General features: G+C 38.9%; 1 protein-coding gene across 4 annotated transcripts in view; it reads right to left on the bottom strand.

Annotated features, from left to right (window-relative positions):
- The window catches only part of LOC117412271 (striated muscle-specific serine/threonine-protein kinase-like), a 118,319-nt gene that overhangs the window by 84,668 nt on the left and 13,167 nt on the right, over positions 1–20,484 (bottom strand). The gene's annotated exons all lie outside the window — the stretch shown is intronic.

Genomic DNA, 20,484 nt, shown 5'->3' with positions numbered 1-20,484 from the left:
TGTACCTAAAACCCACTGCAAAATGATCCTCTGGGGCACATTTAAGAGAGATTAAACCCCCAATACAATAAAATCAGATGGTGTTCTAGACTCCAACAGTCACATTTCCCTTTTAAATGTGCCATTTCCCTGTAGATCTCCATCTTAATTTGTGTTAATTTGGGATACATATATAATTTATATTTTCCTAATATTTAATTTTTGTCATCCTTGATATTCTATTTCAGTATGTGTGTGTGTGTGTGTGTGTGTTCTGTATGATTATGTTTTGCAGTTTCAGCATAAAATGCTTCTGAAAAGTGAGGTGGGGGAGTATATAAAGGTTGCACTAAATCCCATAGGTAAAGAATTGAAAAAATGTGCAACACTGATGTGCCTTCCCATGCCTCTGGGATTTTTTTTGAGAAGCATTTTGTGCTGTGTAATAGAGCATTGGAAATAATGATCTAGGCAGAAACTAGAAAGAATCCTGCAGAACACACAACACAGAAAACTAAATCTATATCGGGCAACCACTGTGCAACACTACTAAAAAAAACCTTAGCAAAACTACTATAAGCAGATCACAGCATACCATGCAACAGCAACACAAGGGATTTAAATACAATTGTATCTGATGTGGTAGCACAACAACACAGCTGAAAAAAAATACAGAGATTGTTTCTGTGTTTTTTAAAAAAATATTATTAAAAGCTGTAAATATCTTGCTTAGTTGCTAGGAATAAAATCAGCTGGGAATCAAGTTAATGAAATTCAGGATCCCATAATTGAGTAAGAGGGCACTTTTGAATGCCTTTATTCTCTTCCCTTCTTGTCCCCAGCTGCTCAGTGCATTGCATGCACAGCCCCCCAGGGCTAATGCAGCAGACTGTAAAGGCAAGCAGTTTGAACATTTAATCCACCATGAGCAATATGAAGAATTGCATTGCAGTTCACCAATAACTTGGCATTACACAGACGTAGTATTGATACAACAAAGATTGCTGTTTTATTGTGTAAATCAAACATAGTACTAGGGATTGCACTGCTTAAAATACTGCTCTAAATGTATTTACAGTTTGTTACACAGGTACAACTCAGTAGTACCTGTTAATATCAAAGAAGTGATATTACCAGGCATTGCCTACAGTAGATTTTGAAGCTAGAAATGTTATTTATGTACAGCATTTATTTATTTTCAAAATCAATAACTGTAAATTAAAATGTACAATGTCAAGAATACAATTACTGTTATCATAATTACAATTGTTAGGACCACATTTATATGTTTTACAATTGATATGCTAAAAAAAATAAATAGGCGGTTGGCTACAGTTTACGATTGCCATGGAATTGTCTGTGTGTGCTGATGTCTCATTTACATTACAGTAATACAGAACCACATGCGGAAAATACATTTTATTTGCCATTTATGTCTATGGGAAAACACCAACATTTATAAATGTTGTAATACATAAAACAAATTAAATGAAATGGGTGTACCCATGCAAAGATGAGATTTTTGTCATTGCAACTACCAAAACACATTTATTTAGTACGCTACCTCTGGGAAAAGGTTTTTAAAAATGTCAGACATTTAACTTTTTTGGCGGTACTGTATTTAAAATATTATATATAAGCAAACAACAGGGGGGTCACCAATCTTCCTTTTGTTTTATTGCTTCGCAGGTGTGGGAGCTGTCAGAGCTGTAGGACGCGTGACAGATAACGTTATTACGTTCTTACCTCCATTACGCAGTCGTTGACTGGGCCGTGTACCTGGGGACAAAAGAACCAAAGCAAATTCCACACTGGACTCCAGTGCTCATCTCCTGGGGCCAGTTTTTCAAAACTTTTAATCTGGATAACAGTGACATGGATTTTGTTTTTCTGATATTTTGTGTTCCAGACTTCAGAAAATGGCACTGCTGGATTACTTCTATCCACATTACAAATAATTATGCTTACAAAATTCATTTTGTTTTTAAAGGAATCTCGATCACAAAATCTAGGATTACAAATCCGGATCACTTGATCCAGATTACGTTTTGAAAACCGGTCCCTGATGATCAAACATCCAGATCTGAGTCAGTGCTTTTTTTTTACAACCCAGGTGCTAATTGAGGAGTCAGTGCCATAGATCTTAAAACACAGCTTTTCTAAAAGTGTACAGCTCTGTAAAACAAAGTGCAGTAAATATGGAAACAGCATGCCAAACGCTGAACAGAATGCATTTTTTTTAAAATTTATTAACCAATATACAAAACAAAATCTTCTGCTTCTGTTAAATCTGAGAGTACTTACAAATAGAGATATAGTGCTCTTCTTCAAAATCCTGGTTCCCTTCCTTGGAACCTCCTGTACTAAACTCACTTACACTCTTGCTCTGTATTACGTAGACTGAACTGCAGCTTTCCAGACACACAGTACTGGCTGTTTTCAACACTTTTGATTATCCTCCTTGGATAGACCACAGAATTTGCATGTGTCTGAAGGATACCACTATTGTTATGCTGCTTTGGTTTCCGATCTAAATGGCACATGTCCTATGGTTGTCATGAGGGGCTCTAATTTGATGTAGGGTGGGACACTAATTTGATGTTAAAATCTTCAGGTGGTCAAATAATAATAATACTTAAATATAGATATTCTGGAACTTTCTAATATGGAACAACAGAAAATTCAACAATAGAATGAAGGTAAGATTTTATAATTCTAGAATGTTCCGATACTAATAAATAAAATAGATACCCAATGTAATACGTTATGATGAACCATGGTAAAGTGCACATTGGAAGTAGACAGTAGCAAACCTATTTTGTATACCCCTGATTTATATATTTTATGAAAGATACATTCCCTGGTTCACCACTGTGTCTCACTACAAAGACAGGGCCCCTGGCAGTGATGTAGGTTATGCGAGGACTGTTCTGTAAAAGCCATACTGCTGCTACGCACTACAGTGATGGAGTGGGAGTGGGGGTTGGAAGATTCCAAGCATATAGAATTCCGCTTCACCATGGCAGCGCTTGTAGGGTCCATTTTGTGTCCCAAGAGACCTGCTTAATGAAATGCACTGCACATGCTGTAATAACCCAAAATGGCTCAATTTAGCAGACGTTGGAGAAATAAATCAGGGAACCTGCCACCCAGCTGACAGGGACTGTGTACAAGAATGACATCACCCTGTCTGTGAGTTACACTGGAGAAAAGTGATCAAGCTCCTTCTCACATGAACTGGGTTGCATGGCAGCAATGTGGTGCTGCAATGGCGTACAAGCAATGGAATTTGTTCATAATAAAGAATTAAGAAATCAATACATGAAAAACAATTTTGCCCCACATTGAATCCAATATATTAATGTTTGTGCAAAAGTATCTAGTTAGTAACTAGCAATATAGCAGTTGATTTAAAACACAAGAGCTTACCAACAGTGTTATGGTACTGAAGTAAAAAAAAGGGTCCTTTCATTTTAAACCTCTTGCTGAAGAAGCTGTGTATGGAACAAATAATTAAACTGTTTTTTTTTTGACTGCTGCACCATACTGTCAAGCTCTCTGCTTCATAGATCAGTCACTTCTGGATTTCATGCAGGGCAAAATTGCTTTCAGTTAATCGTTTTTTAATGACTTATTAGGAATGCATGGTTTTACAGAAATCCTATTCGTAATCTGCAATGACAGTCTCTTGTGTACGAGGGCAATACAGCAGCGCTACAATGTTATTAGTTCTGTTCAAAGGGTTCCCACTAAGCCATACTGCTAGTACAGATGCATATCAGTGGTATGAACCAATAAACTATTCCAGCACAGTGTACCATATCAATGCTTCCATGTCATTGTGCAATATTTATTCCAAATCAATTACATTTTGGTCTCATAATGACTCTACTTGGACAATGGTTCCCATATCAGTACATATAAGTAAGCAAAGTTGCATTTTACTCCTCCTTTGCTTACTTTTTATTTAGCGTCTTCAACAAAGACAAGAATGGGAACCGCAAAAGGTATCATATTAAGGATATCCCAATAGTATTTTTCACATGTCTGATCGTGAAGTAGTGCTTTGGTGGTAATTCCAGAACACCAATGGGATTAGCTATATTTACAGGAACTGGGACACAAATGTTGTAATGGAAAGGAAGTGCTGTACTGTACATGCAATGGCTCTGAGAATAGCCATCTCTTACAGAAACTTGACACCAATCGACAATGAGGTATTGCAGTGGATTTTGATACGTCTCTCAAGCTGAAAAAAACCCCAAACTATAAAAAAAACTGTAAAAGCAAAATACTGCTTCATGTGAATTAGGTTTCTCTTACAGAAGGTCTAGTCACTGTTTGGTACTGCAATAGCAATATATTAAAAGCAACAGGATTAGCTCTGCTACAGAAACTAGACCCCCCTGCTGGAGGAGGGTTGCTGCAGCGACAGTATTGTAAAAGCGATGAGATTAGTTATACCTGACAGAAACTAACTCCAAGGGCACCTATTGCATTGCAACAGTATTACACTGTAAGAACAGGGTAATACCAATATGATACTGTCACAGACCGCAATGTTCATATTGAAAGACTGACACCAACATAGCTAAAGGTACATAAAGGTCTAGGTACTGTGTAAAAATGTATTTGAAAAGAGGTATATATATATAGGTGGACAGACTGATATAGTATAGACACTTATATACAGTAGCTATAAATATGGTTATAGATGCTTTCTGCTGGGACTGTGAAGACAGAGCCCTCAGCACATGGTGCTTTTTCACACACACAGAGGCTCTGCTTACGGGACTCCTTTTACCCAACTTAAAAATAAAACGGCTTGCTGCTGACGCACAGTGAAATGCAGTTCTAATTGACAAGCCCAGCTGCGTGTGTCTGTCTCTCTCTCTCTCGTGACTACCATTTTGGACCATGTTCTAAGGCAAATGCAAATTTACATAGAACTCCAGTACCCACTAATGTGTTCTAATCAATTTGAACCCCCCCAATTTCTAGTCTTTGCATGGTTTTGTCAGGCACCTGGCCAGCAGGGGTTGCTGAGGTTTCCTCCCAAATCCAACGGTAGCACCAGTACATCGCTGTGGCCAATGATCGACTTGAACAGGATTTGACCTTGTTCTGTACTAGTGTTGGTTTGAGCTGAACAAAACATTTCACATGTAACAAAAACAGTTGATATCAATGTCTACAAGCATGCAACCTTTCACAGATATTAAATAGATTTTTGCATGACGTCAAAATGTCTGGATCTGTAAAGAAACATAATGCAAAAAGAACTAGATTTCAACAACTGGCATAGCCCATATTTTCCTTTGGTTTTGGTCCTCTGTGTAGTATGTAGGTAGTTTTATTAACAAGACTGAACCGCAAGGGTGATGAGGTCCTTGATCCATATTGAAACACAAGTTGCGCCAAAGGACTTGATGAAAAAAACAGGAATATGACCTACATTTACATTTTTGTAATTGTTATACATGTTGTTCATTTTACTATGTTGTAGATGTTACCAACTACATTGAATTTTGCAGAAATTGACTACAATTTCGTAAAGTCTTTTATCACCAGCTATCACAAGTCTCAAAATGTGTCATCTAATCCTTTTCTGAATTACTTCATGTGTCGCCACTCCTTCATTCTCAATGCCTCTGGGGAAATGATGTGGGCTTTTTTTTCAGAACCTTTTGCTCATGATGAGAATAATCTCAAAAAACCTTTCATGAAAAATAAAATGCTCTATACCAATTAAATATGGTAAATCAGTTTTTTTGGGAAGACACACTACGTGGTTAACATCTTGTTAAAAAGTGCAATATGATATATTTTATTTTTGAACTTTTTTGCAGACAATTTCTCTATCTTATGCCTTGTAAGAACAATGAACTCAAATTGATTCACCATCATATCACTTAAAACTCTATTACCCTTTTAAAGCACTTTGGTCCCTATTTATTGCAAGAAATTATTAACGGTATTATACTAGTAAGAAACAACTTAATTATAGGCAAGAGCAGTTTATTTTGTTGTTTGTAGCCCTTTTTTATTTGTGAGTTACATATAATTCAAAAAGACCCCTTCTGGGGGAAAAATGTGATCCCATTCCTGTATAAAAACAAATGAGAAACTTTAAGAATCACCTTATAAAACTGATTTGTTCCTTTTTAGGCATAAGAAGCACCACTAATTATAATTACAGTAGAGACAGTTTTAGTCTGTGACTCCCTTAAACAGAATGCCCCTTTCATTTTGAAACTGTGATTAACATTCCAGAAGTTTATATTTATATAATAAATAAGTAAACTGTTATAATAGATGCAGAAAAGATGGGTTCTAAAAACACATGTGCGGTACATGCTACCACATAAACAGCTGCTTATTAATAGCGTATACTATGAAAAAACATATTACACACCCAGATTAGGCTCATTATTAAAACAGCTATTTTAAAATGCTAGAGTGGAGAAGGATCTCGATTTGCAGATTTGTATTCTGTTCAGTTCTCTCAATCTTTTGTGTGCTGGGAAAACTTTTCAAATAGACGCAGAGGCATATTTTGGATTAGAAAAATACCTCATTAAAAAAATAGAGAATCAAACCAAGAATAATACAATTCAGGGTCTTTTGAGCATTTTTTTTTGTTCATTTTGTACATTAACATGCTTTTTCTAAATTACAGACTAGACTAAATGCTTTTAAAATAGATTAACTGTTCTGAGAATACGTAGCTGAATTAGGAGGAAGGCTATCAGCACCCAGTCTTACCCTATCCACACTACCTATATAAATGTGAGATCTTTACATTTTGAAAAAAAGATTGTTAATGAAGTGAATGGCAATCACATGGTTTTAATAAAAAAAAAAAAACATGCATATTATTAAAAAAAAAATGCATTTTATCATCAATCATCAGAGATCACAAATGACATGGGCTTTTTTAGTTTTTTTTTTTAAATATCACATTAAAAAAGTGAGTGCGACCAATAAACAAATGTATTTTATGAACAGTAGCTCATTCACAAAAAAAACAAAAAAACACACATACTAAGGTATACAGTTGTTTAAAATGTGGTGGACACTGTATAATTGAACAATCAAGCCTGTTCTCATCTTTGACAGTAGATAATACCATTTAAATGTGGTAAGTTTGCATTTTATGAAAATGTGATAAAAATGCTATTGTGATAAAAGCAGCGAGATAGTGGGATAGGGTTGTTACTAACTAAAATGACTTGGTTATTAAAGGAGTTATCCAACCTGTAATAAGTCTGCCTGTAGGTCTTCAATTAATACTGGAAAAGACCCAGGTTACTATAGATGTTTTAGCATGGGCCTGACAGCTGCCATCTGATCATTATTAACACATTACAACAGGTCGTTTTTATAACCAAGACTGGATGCAAGTAAATTCTCTTGCCTCTATTTCGGCTGTTCTCTCAGAACAGATAACATAAATCCCCACAGTAAACAAGAGAAGATGGAGTCATCTGAGTTTCACTGCTGACCAATCTCAATGAAACTGGAATCAGAGGCAGAAAAATAAACAGTTAATCAAACTTTGAAGGGAACGCACTGAATCTTACTCTAAGGCTTCACGTGATATATCTTGAATGTACCAATGATGAATGTGTTTGTAAACAGAAACTGAATTTTTATTTGATAGAATTTCAAATCAACAGACCACAACCTAAAATGAAGACAAATATAAGTAATGGGCCTGCAGTAATAGAGATTGGACAAAAACAACTGAAACACCTGCCATAGCACTGTCACTGTAGGGCCACCATGCTGCCCACAACAGCTCTTAAAGTCTGGGATATGAAAGCCCCTGCCAACTAAGCACCACCTTAAAAGTCAGATTTACTGTCCTGCCTGTTGTGACTGAAACCGACTTGTAAGGTTAAACTATAAGAAACTAAGGCTGGGACCAAATCAAAACTTTGACAACCCACTAATTGCACTTAAGAAAACTGTATTTAAAAGTGTTTTCTTTTTATGAGTAGAAGATACTTACAAAAAAAAAAGAAAACGCTATTTAAATACAGTTTTGTTAAGTGCGATTAGGCACTGTTATACATGAAAATCAATGGATTTATTTTTCTAATCCATTTTCGGTGTATGCAAATATTGCTTTGTTCGCCAAATAAAAAGGTTCTTTTCATGCATGAAAAGGGTCAAAACATACCTGTGTACAGCTACTGGTTATTGCGAGCCAACCCGACAAGCAAAAATTGATAAATTAGCCCAGATGAAAGTGAGACGCTACTCCCTTTTATTTTAGTTTATTCATGATTATCTGTGTGAACATGTTATTTAAAACGTTGCTACATATTTCTACTTTGACAGTCGCAGGAATGAGATGTTTATTTAGTAGTTTGGCATCAACAAAGTAGCTTGGTAAAAAATAAAGCGTCTCCTCTCCAAGGCCACATTGTCCTTTTCAAAAAGGAGATATCCACCAATGATTTGAATTGACAATTCTTTATTGCATTTGACAGAGCCATGCCCATGAAGGAACGAAATACATTTTGCCCAATGGCATTGTTCATTGGAGCTCTATAGCCACCCCATGTGCTGGCTGAAGTGTGATGCAATGACCATTGATTGATGACAGCTATAGACAGCGGGCTGGACAAGTGGCACTCAGAGCCGCGTTCCCCCGCCCCATGAGCTGGCTGAACTTTAATGCAATGTTCATTGATTGATGACAGTTATAGCCAGCGGGCAGGATGACTGGCACTCTGGGCTACCTCCCCCCTGGACAAGGCGCGCTGCAAGGTGGAGGCAGGGGAGGCTATTTATAGGAACAGTTTGATTACCTATGAATAGAGGGAGGATCCTCCTTTCAGAAACACAAAATAGTTTACAATTTGTAATTTGGGGACCAGAATTGACCACCAGTGCATTATGGAACCTCATCACAACCTTCTTTGATTTGTACTCCACAATGTTCCTAATATAACCAAGCATTCTGTTTGTTTTTAATTGCTTCCCCACTCTGTCTGGTTGTTGTTAGCGATGAGTCTATTACAACACCAAGGTCTTTGTCATGAAATAAAAAACAGAATATTACAGTAAAAGATCTCAGAAGTATTCAGAATGAAACATCAAACACCATAAAACAGAAAGGGAAATGTAAAAAAACCCATTTAAAAAGACATCAAGATCTTGCCCAGAGTTTACAGATCTGAACTGAATCTTACTTATTTTGGATGGGCACTACGTCTAAACACATATCTGCAGTAATTTAGTTCTGTATTTAATGCCTAAATTATCTCAAACTGCTGATAATGCAGTTATCTAATTTCTATCAGACTCTATTAGGTTTGTTAATAGACAAGACAATTAGTAACAATGTTAATAATACTATTGGATACAATGTTAAACTGCAGCTAATTTAAGTATAATAGCAAAGTGACCAATTATTACCACAGCGAAGATATAGGTTGAATAACAGGTGGATGACACAATGACAAACAGCCTAATAAAGCTTACTCTCCATCTTTCTGACACTTAGCAAGGAGATTCCCTGTACAATTAAAAACAGCACGACAGATCTCAATCAATAGCAGGTAGGCTCTGACAGATACCATACAATAATATTTTTTCATACACTGCTGGATACAAAAGCTGTGAACCTTTGTGCAAGACACCATCCCAGATAATAATAATCTCTCTTAGATATATTGTAAAGCTCACTATTATATCAGACAATAGCAGGTCGAGTATTTGATAGCACTGCAGAGAGAGAGAGCAGAGAGAGAGAGAGAGAATGAAACATTCCAATATCACAGAATACATTTTTGTAAGCTATAGTGACAGTGGAAGTATTGGACTCAGTGGCACTCAGATCATTAACTTGATTCAATAGCAGGGACGGCAAGTTTGTTTTATAGAAAGGTCACAGAAATGTATTTCTGAATCTTAATGCCTAAAATACCAGGAAACTAATTATATTAATACCTGAAATAGATATCAGTTTTATGTTTGATATAAAAAAGACAAATTGATTTTGCTTCAGATGATGGTACTTCCCCATCACCGGTAGCTAAACATTAAACAACTGGACAGTGCTCTCCCATTGTGTTTTTATGGAGGTCAGCATTTCTGTTATTAATCAACAATGGAACGTCAAATAAAGCACGACTGAGAAGATGACGCTATAAATCAATGACACCTGTTCTGAAACCACTGCTTACTGACGAAACTCTTCACACAGATGCTCGAGCCCTACTCTTAAATAGTTACACCATTCTTTGAGTGGTTTACAAAGACTATTTCAGATACATATTTTAAAAAGTGTTGCTAATAGGGATGATGATGGCATTATCTCATAACCATCCCGTTTATAATTTTTAAATAAAACACATTTTAAACACAGGTACATTATTAGTAACCAATTGATATTTCTATCTGTGTAACAGATAGAAATATCAATTTTTATTTAAAAAAAATAAAACTGACCAAAAATGATAAAATCTACACGTTTCTCTTCACTACCAATTGACAGCAATGCATTAAACCCATGTAAAATATATCTTTCATAGAACCACATATACATTTTCATGTTCTTTTATTTATAGTTGATGGTACATACAGTTTTGCTACAAGACAGCACCAACAATGGAGCTTTTTTTTTTTCTTTTAATACTTGTCTTCAAATTTGATGTGAGCAGGCAATAATACCACATGAGTGGGCACTAGTACCACACAAGCAACCTATGTCATATTGACCATGTTTTGAAAAGCAGTTTGCTGTGGAATAAAAACATGAAATGCCGAACAGCACATTTCCCATGTAATGCTTCCAGCAAATCGACTGAAGTCTCCTTGGCACTAGAGGGAGCTATTCTTTTAGTAAATCCAGTTCCCGATGACACATAATATATCCAAAAACTCTCACATTTCTGATTGTTTTTTTTCCTCTTGCAGCCTGAATGCATCTTCTTATTCCTGAGTATCCCTGCCTACTGCAGAAAATGAAAACATATCCTGCATTAAAATAGCAAAACCATTTAAGCCTCTCAATTTTAATTCTGAAACTCAAGTACCTGTACTGCTATTTTTTTTAAATGTTATTGTCCCATTGCCTAGCAGCTCATTATAGAGCCAACACTTTCTAACTCTGCTGGGAATACTGGGAATCAAGGCTGTAAAAAAAAATGAAGAAAGACCTTGGCCAGACCATTATTAATCCCCAGGAAATCACCTGGACTTCAATCGCTATATCTTAGGAGGAGGTTCAATTAGTAAGAAGGGTAAAGATGGATACAATGGCAGACAAACTTGTGGGAATATTTTGAAATGGCCATTTTTGTGCAACACAAGGATTACCCCTTATAGAACTCATATAAAATTGAGTACTAATCTTTCTCTTTCAGGACCCGAGTACTTATGTACCTGCGTTACACCATGCTGACTAAAATTAGGCATGAGCTCTGTTGGGCTGCATGACCTGCAGCTAAACTGCGTCAGAGGTGAGCTGAAAGCTTGCTCCTCACCGGTTTGCTGTTTACTCAGGGAGTGAGAAGCAGCGACAACTGTGCTCCAGATTCAACAGGGGAATCCCCTGCAATGCATTTACTGAGAAGAATGTGTCACACCGGCTGATCTCAGATGTGTCACACCGGCTGATCTCAGAGCTGGTCTACCTGAAGGGATCAATTTTCAAAAGATATTTGCGCAAGTTGCTCATCCGTGATTTGATGACACAGCTCAGCCCTTTGTGAACGCAGACAAATATCCTGTATTCTTTAACAACTGCTACAGATCTTAAAGCAAACACAAAGCATGTCTTTGGTTTAATTTAGATGGGCTTACTTACCAGAAAGCCTGGTAATTGTATTAACACTCTGTAAACAAAACGTAATTCATGTTCACATACAGCATTATTGTATCACGCTGTGTCTATTTTTTAGTATAGCTTGCTGTACTATAAAAGCACACAAGCATGTCATTACAGACTACTAATGATATAGTAGTAGCATAAGCCTGCCTGTATGGTACAAAGCAAACCAATTTAAAAGGGCCCCCTTGCATCCTCTTCTAAAACTACTGTTGGGGTGTATAAACAAATTTGGATGATCAGCTGTTTTGCTTTCCAAAACAGCAAACTACACTGATGAAGGCACTAGCTGAAACATTTGCCTTCTGCACTGGCTTCTTGAGTTTCAACCTCATTCAGTACAGCTATGGCCAAAACTTTTGCTTCACCTAGAATTTTGTTTTTAAAAACACACACACACACACACACACACACACACACACTATAGGAACATAATTCAGATATTTTATTTAACATCATGTAATCAAAGAAAACTACAAAATGATATTGCAAAAGTCTACCGGAAGCCATAATAATAGAACAGTATTTCATGTTAGATTTCGAAATGTCACATTTTTTAATTTGTCAATTTTTCGGTAAATAAACTACAAAGGGGTATGTATGTCAATATGTCAACATAACATTATTCAGCAGGTTTCATTAATTAATTAAATTAATTATATAGGGTGATGAAAACCTTTTGGCCATAGCTGTAGTTGACACAGAAGCTATGTGAATTGTATGAAGCGGAAAATAATGAATTATACTGTATGTGTGTTTATTTTCAACATGAAACCGATATCCTTTATTTGCCCAGGAAGTCCCATTAAGATTAAATTCTCATTTAAAAGGGACATCTGGCCAAGACGACAACAGACAAAGCAAATCATAAAAATACACACTGTAGCACATCATGCAAAACTCTTATCAGCAGACTGAAACAGCTGCAGTCAACTTGTACTTCACTAAATCTAAGGAAGCAATTAGCAGACACAAGAGCATCTATAAGTTATCAATTTTACACTAAAATAATGTAAGACTTATCTAGCTGCACAGTTTTAAATCTTTTTAGATATTACTCCAGCACCAGGGAGCAAAAAACATAACTGTAGGAACTGTATAATTCATAAATGAATGCACCTAAACATAAAAACACAGTTGGAGGTACTGTGGTAACATTCCCTTGACAAAGAAAGATGTACCCGTGTTTCAATCTACTACTCGAGGATAAAGAAGTCTGCTAATAAAGAAACTTCATTATAGTACATTAAGCAGGTAAGATATGAAATATTGGGAAATGGTAGATGATATTTAATCACGACTTCAAGCTGATTTGAGCCCAATTTCCATTAAGCTATAGATGGTAACCTGTTCAGTTTCATGCCACTGTTTAATGACACAGGGTAAAGCGAATTATAAATCTCACAGCAATTGTGAACTTAAAAAACAGTACTACAGGAATAGAGATTGCATACAACAAGTAATTCATTTGTTGTAAGCAATACAAAGTAATTGGTATAACCTAAAGGAAAGATTACTGACAGGACATCACAGTAAATCAGTCAAGTGTCAGAAACAATATGACGGGCTGCTCAAGCTATGGTTCTGCTACTTGTATCTCAATGGTAGTTTCTGTCAGGGGGTTAACTTCATTATAAACCTTACTGATCATCACAGGCATATCAGGTTCTGAGTAAAGCAGTCATTATCCTACACTAGATGCTCTCTTTAAAACGTAACATCAATTTCAAGAAGCAATCCTGTCCAAAATATAACCTTTAAAAATGCCTTCATGCACATTTATGGTTTATAATAGTATAAATGTTCTATGGTGGCCATTAGCTGTATATAATTGATTTTGTCTTGGGTCCTGTGCCCTTGCCTGACTGTCCTCCACAGTCAGTTATCTGGACTGCTGTGTCAGACATTAATGCTCTGAACTGCAGAGTAAGTGTTTGGCTATTGTATCTTGAGATATCCATTTGAACAGCCTGCTGATTTATTTTCAGACAATGGTGTTACAAAGATATTATTGTGCATGCTAAAACCTATGTTCCTGTCAGTCACAGTGGCACAAAGCAATAGGAAGTTCGATTTAAACAGAGGAATGGCAGAATATTGAACCTCTGATGATAAACCTCACATTACGTAGTTCACTAGATAACTGCACACACCTGCTGTATGCAATTACAGCTCTATTATCACCCTTTAGTGAACCTGGGACTGTTTGATTAATGTGGTAGGAAGTTCAGAGGTCAATAATGTAAAATGACCCCTGGCTGCTTCTCTGCTTGCCGGCCTCAATAAGCATCAACTCTCAAGCGAGGACTGAGAGAACACCTGATCTTTTCATTCTGCGAGTCTGCCAACAGCTTTAGCCATCAGTATTAGTTGCAGCGGCGGTGTCTGTGATGTGGACACCTGTCCTTTAGAATCTGGGCTGAGACCTATAAGCACTGATTGGTGAACTAGCAAACACATAATTGCATCAGACACAAATAATACAATAAATAAGTCTAAAGTGAAAGCCATATTTTTACATTTTATTCGCATTAGCTACTGGTACCCCTTGTTTCCCCGTTGAATAGCTTTTGGTTCTTTCTTTGCTTGAATTTGCAGATATTTCAAAAGGCAAAGCTATAGATGTAAAGGTTTTAGCTACTTTTTGGTACCTAATCATTTCATATAATTCAAACTCATTCCAATGTGACCTACAGCAAGGTTACCGGGATTTAGTAGTTTACCTACAGTGTTGTATTTGAAATACTGTATTTATTCATTTATTTTTATATAGAAGAACAAAGAGATTATCAGCTGAATAAAAGGGTAACAATAATGATGCTAATAAAGTTAAAACGAGGTAAAAAAAAAAAAAAAGGACTTCGAGAAGTCATCTGTATGGTATCTCTTTGGGACCACACAGCCGCAGTTGATTTTTTAATTGCTATTTGTTTACAAAAATTATATTTTATTAAAAGGATTTTTTTTAATTGATATTAAAAAAAAAAAAATATATATATATATATATATATATATTGTGACAACTCTGGAAATGTGTGTTATGGTTGTCACTTCCTCCGGACCTTTTACACTGTCCTCTAGCATTAAAGAAAGTCAAACTTCCAGGAATGTGGTTCAAACAGGTCGGCACCTGTGCGTTTATTATTTACAGTGCTTAATAAAACAAAATATCCAAAACAAACAAAAGCCTAACTCCTTTATGGATTTCTAACTCAACAGCAAGTATCCCTATCTAACAGTCCGGGCAGCTAAGCTGCTTACCGGCCCCAAAACACCAGGACTTTTAAGTCCCCCTTTTCACAAAAGATTTGGTTCTTGTTCCCCTTTTCAAAACAGCTCACAGCTCATTCTTCAACTCTCCTTCTCTCCCTTTTCCAACAGGTTGACCCTGCCCTTTTTAAAAGGTTCCCAATTGTTAAATTGAAGGCAGCTGTTGAATCAATTACCCAATCACCTATTATAATTGGGCCATCTAAAATGGCTGCCCATCAGTCCCATGGCCTCCTGGGAATTGAAGTCCTGTTGCGCCAGACCAACAGGACTACATTTCCTTAAAAAGGGTACAGACTGCGCAAAATCCGAGGCCCAAAATACCGGCCCTCGACCACAGTGCCCCACACCTCATCACACATCCCCCTCCCCAGCTCAGACTCGAGGGGTTGAGCGACACCGGACAACAAACAATGAACTCTGGATAACCCGTCTGCATTCCCCTGTTTTGCCCCAGCTCTATGCTCAATTACAAAGTTGAATGTCTGTAAACTCAAGAACCACCTTGTGACCCTTGCATTCTTTTCCTTGCTTTGGTGCATCCAAGTAAGAGGGGCATGGTCAGTAATCAATGTAAACTGCCTCCCTAAGAGATAGTATCTTAACGTTTCCAGTGCCCACTTAATGGCTAGGCATTCTTTTTCTACCACTGCATAGTTTCGTTCCTGTGGATTAAGTTTCCTGCTCAAGAACATAACAGGGTGTTCTTCGCCTTCCACCTCTTGTGATAATACTGCCCCTAGCCCAACCTCAGAGGCATCAGTTTGCACAATAAACCGTTTGTTAAAATCAGGTGTGATTAACACGGGCTGTGCACACAGAGCATTTTTAAGAATTTGGAATGCGGATTCAGCCTCCGCACTCCACTTTACCATTAATGGCCCTTTTGCTTTGGTCAGATCTGTAAGGGGAGCAGCAATTGTGGCAAACCCTGCGATGAATCGCCTGTAATACCCAGCCAAACCGAGGAAGGCCCTCACCTGTTTTTTATTGACAGGTCTGGGCCAATTCCTAATGGCCTCCAGCTTGTCTATTTGGGGTTTTATGACCCCACGTCCAATTGTGTACCCCAAATACTTTGCCTCCTCCAGACCAATGATACATTTGGTTGGATTCGCAGTTAGCCCAGCCACTCTTATGGAGTTTAAAACAGCCTGAACCTTCTCTAAATGTGTGTCCCAACTAGTACTATGCACTACCACATCATCTATATAGGCGGCGGCATACTCCCTATGGGGTTTTAAAATCTTATCCATTAAACGCTGGAACGTTGCGGGAGCCCCATGAAGACCGAAGGGTAGTACATTATACTGGAATAGGCCCTCAGGAGTGGAGAATGCCGTTTTGGCTTTGGCCTGTTCAGTAAGTGGTACTTGCCAGTAGCCTTTAGTTAAATCTAAAGTGGTGAGATACCGTGCATTTCCTAACCGGTCTAATAACTCATCAACCCTGGGCATAGGGTAAGCATCAAACTTTGAAACCTTATTTAGAGCCCGATAATCATTGCAAAACCTGAGCGACCCATCTGGTTTTGGCACCAACACAATGGGACTGGCCCACTCACTGTCCGATTCTTCAATTACCCTCAAATCTAGCATTTTTTTTACTTCCTCCCCTATGGCCTTCCTACGGGCTTCTGGGACACGGTAGGGTTTTAGGGTTACCCTTTTCCCGGGCTCTGTTACAATATCATGTTGAATAACATCTGTTTTGCCCGGCTTAGTTGAAAATATATCACTATTTCTCAGAACTAGGGCCCTAACTTCCTGCTTCTGAGAACTAGACAAACCTTCTGCAATCCTTACCGTGGGTTCAGGGTTCTTAGGTTTGGGAGGTAAGTTATCATTAACTGCAACCAGTACCTCTCTGTCTTTCCACGCCTTTAAAAGGTTTACGTGATATATCTGTTCCGGCTTCCTTCTGCCTGGCTGCCGTACTTTATAATTGACTTCACCGACACGCTCAATAACTTCATACGGACCCCTCCAGGTGGCCAAAAACTTGCTTTCTACAGTGGGCACCAAAACTAAGACCTTGTCCCCTGGTTGAAAAACCCGTACTTGAGCGGTGCGATTGTACGCACTTCTCTGGGCCTCCTGTGCTTGACGCATATGTTCACGTACAATGGGCATCACTGTGGCAATGCGATCCTGCATTTGCGACACATGCTCTATTACACTACGTAAGGGGGTAGGCTCACGTTCCCATGTCTCCTTGGCAATATCCAAGAGACCTCTGGGATGTCTCCCATATAAAAGCTCAAAGGGAGAAAACCCGGTCGAAGCTTGCGGTACCTCTCGGACAGCGAACATTAAGTAGGGTAACAAAAAATCCCAGTTTTTCCCGTCTTTATCTATTACTTTACGTAGCATAGATTTTAAAGTCTTGTTGAACCTCTCCACAAGACCGTCACTCTGGGGATGGTAAACAGAAGTTTTTAAGTGTTTAATTTTTAACAACTTGCACAACTCACTCGTGACCTTGGACATGAATGGGGTCCCCTGGTCAGTCAGTATTTCCTTCGGGATACCGACACGGCTAAACATGAGCATGAGCTCTTTAGCAACCGTCTTAGCACTAGTGTTGCGAAGAGGTATTGCTTCGGGATACCGAGTGGCATAGTCTAAAATGACTAAAATGTGTTGGTGGCCCCTAGCGGATTTCCCCAGGGGTCCTATGAAATCCATTGCTATTCGCTCAAACGGCACCTCAATTATTGGCAGTGGCACTAAAGGACTTCGGAAAGCTTTAAACGGGGCTGTCTGTTGACATTCAGGGCAAGACGTGCAGTGTCGTTCTATATCGGCGTGTACGCCTATCCAATAAAACCTTCTCAGAATTCTGTCCTTTGTTTTCTTGATACCCAAATGACCTCCAAGAACATGACCATGGGCAAGATCCAGTACTGTACGTTTATATGAAAGCGGCACCAGTAACTGTTCTGTTATATCTTGCCCGGTTTTTTCTACACGATATAACAAATCATTTTTTTGTATAAAATGAGGGTAGGTCAAGGGAATCTCCGGGTTAACAGGAGTTCCGTTTATTATGCTTACACCTTTCCTTGCACTGTTCAAAGTGGGGTCCCTTAACTGGGCAGTAGCAAAATTCTCTGAGTTAACCTCTGGTAAGACTATTTCAGCGACACTGTCAGTGTCATTATCATGGGAGGTACCTGGGACCTCTTGACCATGTTCTTCTCCTACTAAAACCTTCACTAGCTGGGTTTTCTCAAACACATCAAAAGGAAACAACTCCCCTAGCTCACCACTCTGTAGCTCCAACTCGGCCACGTCATTTACATTGGGCGGTTCCAATTCACCCTTTTTGTCCCATAACTCCAAAAAGTTGGGGAAATCCCGCCCCAGTATTACGTGATAGGGTAAAGTTGGTACCACGCCCACTCGATAATCTACCGACCCGGCGTTGGTTTGTATGTGGACTACAGCAGTCGGATATGGGCGGGTATCACCATGCACACACGTAATGCTGAGTTTACGGGACTGATCCAATTTAGTGTGGTCTACCAAATGTTCGGCCACCAATGTTACCATGCTTCCCGAATCAAGTAGAGCCCTGGCCGTGTTTCCTTCCACAGTTATCTGACAGAGATATTTAGTACCATACTGTACCCCCATTAAAACAGTAACATCTGTGCAAGTCAACAAAGAATACTTCCGCTCCCTTTTCCCCATATTACATTGCATGGGCTCATCCGCTAATGGACAATTACTGGCTATATGCCCTATTTCCTGGCATCTAAAACATTTCACATGTTTTCCAACAAACCACGGTTTAACCCGGTCGGGTTTATCATATTTATACCAGTTCCCCTGGTTCATTTCCCCATAGTCCCCAAGTCCCTTCACAGCCCTGGGCTGCTCTTCGGCTCCCCCTGACCCAAGAACAGTCTTACCGGACTTGTTGACACTCCGGGCCTTCGGGTTCTGGGGTCGCTCTGGTCCGGTGGTTCGGAGTAGTTCGCCCGTTGCAGTGTATCGCTCTACAAGTGCAACCAGCTGCTCAGCAGTTGAGGGGTCCCCTTGTCCAACCCACCTTCGCAAAGGTGGTGGTAGACCTCTCAGGAAGTGATCCATCACGATCCTTTCGACGATTTCTGCAGCAGTGCGGACCTCGGGTTGTAGCCATTTTTTTGCCAAATGTATTAGATCAAACATCTGTGACCTTGTAGGTTTCTCTGGTTGATATGCCCAGTCATGGAACCGTTGAGCTCGGACAGCAGTGGTAACTCCTAACCGAGCCAGTATCTCTGCCTTGAGTTTATTGTAGTCATTAGCTTGGGCTTGGTCTAGGTCGTAATACGCCTTCTGAGACTCCCCACTCAGAAATGGGGCCAGCAATCCAGCCCACTGTCCTGCCGGCCATCGTTCCCTCTCTGCCGTCCGCTCAAAAGCCCTTAAAAATGCCTCCACATCATCGGTGTTAGTCATTTTCTGTATATAATGACTGGCCCTGATAGATGCAGAGGGACGCGGCGCCTCCCTGGTCATCTCATCCAGCTTCTGGGTCAGCATTTGTAGTTCCTGTTGGGTCTGAAGTGCAGTACGTTGCTGCTCCTCCCGAAGTAATCGGTTTGCATCTTGTTGTGCTGCAGCCATTTGTTGCAGCGCTGCCGTGCCTTGCAGCAGGGCCTTGAGGCACTCCTCCATATTCCGAAAGTTTTTCTTTTATGCACAGACAAGTTAAGGTGTTGCCCGCATTCTCCACCATGTGTGACAACTCTGGAAATGTGTGTTATGGTTGTCACTTCCTCCGGACCTTTTACACTGTCCTCTAGCATTAAAGAAAGTCAAACTTCCAGGAATGTGGTTCAAACAGGTCGGCACCTGTGCGTTTATTATTTACAGTGCTTAATAAAACAAAATATCCAAAACAAACAAAAGCCTAACTCCTTTATGGATTTCTAACTCAACAGCAAGTATCCCTATCTAACAGTCCGGGCAGCTAAGCTGCTTACCGGCCCCAAAACACCAGGACTTTTAAGTCCCCCTTTTCACAAAAGATTTGGTTCTTGTTCCCCTTTTCAAAACAGCTCACAGCTCATTCTTCAACTCTCCTTCTCTCCCTTTTCCAACAGGTTGACCCTGCCCTTTTTAAAAGGTTCCCAATTGTTAAATTGAAGGCAGCTGTTGAATCAATTACCCAATCACCTATTATAATTGGGCCATCTAAAATGGCTGCCCATCAGTCCCATGGCCTCCTGGGAATTGAAGTCCTGTTGCGCCAGACCAACAGGACTACATTTCCTTAAAAAGGGTACAGACTGCGCAAAATCCGAGGCCCAAAATACCGGCCCTCGACCACAGTGCCCCACACCTCATCACAATATATATATATATATATTTTAATATCAATTAAAAAAAAAAAAC

Source organism: Acipenser ruthenus, chromosome 10 (genome assembly GCF_902713425.1).
Source record: "Acipenser ruthenus chromosome 10, fAciRut3.2 maternal haplotype, whole genome shotgun sequence".
In the NCBI taxonomy this organism is placed as follows: domain Eukaryota; kingdom Metazoa; phylum Chordata; class Actinopteri; order Acipenseriformes; family Acipenseridae; genus Acipenser; species Acipenser ruthenus.
Note: the sequence above shows the minus strand (reverse complement) of the source record. Positions and strands in the feature narration are given on the sequence as shown.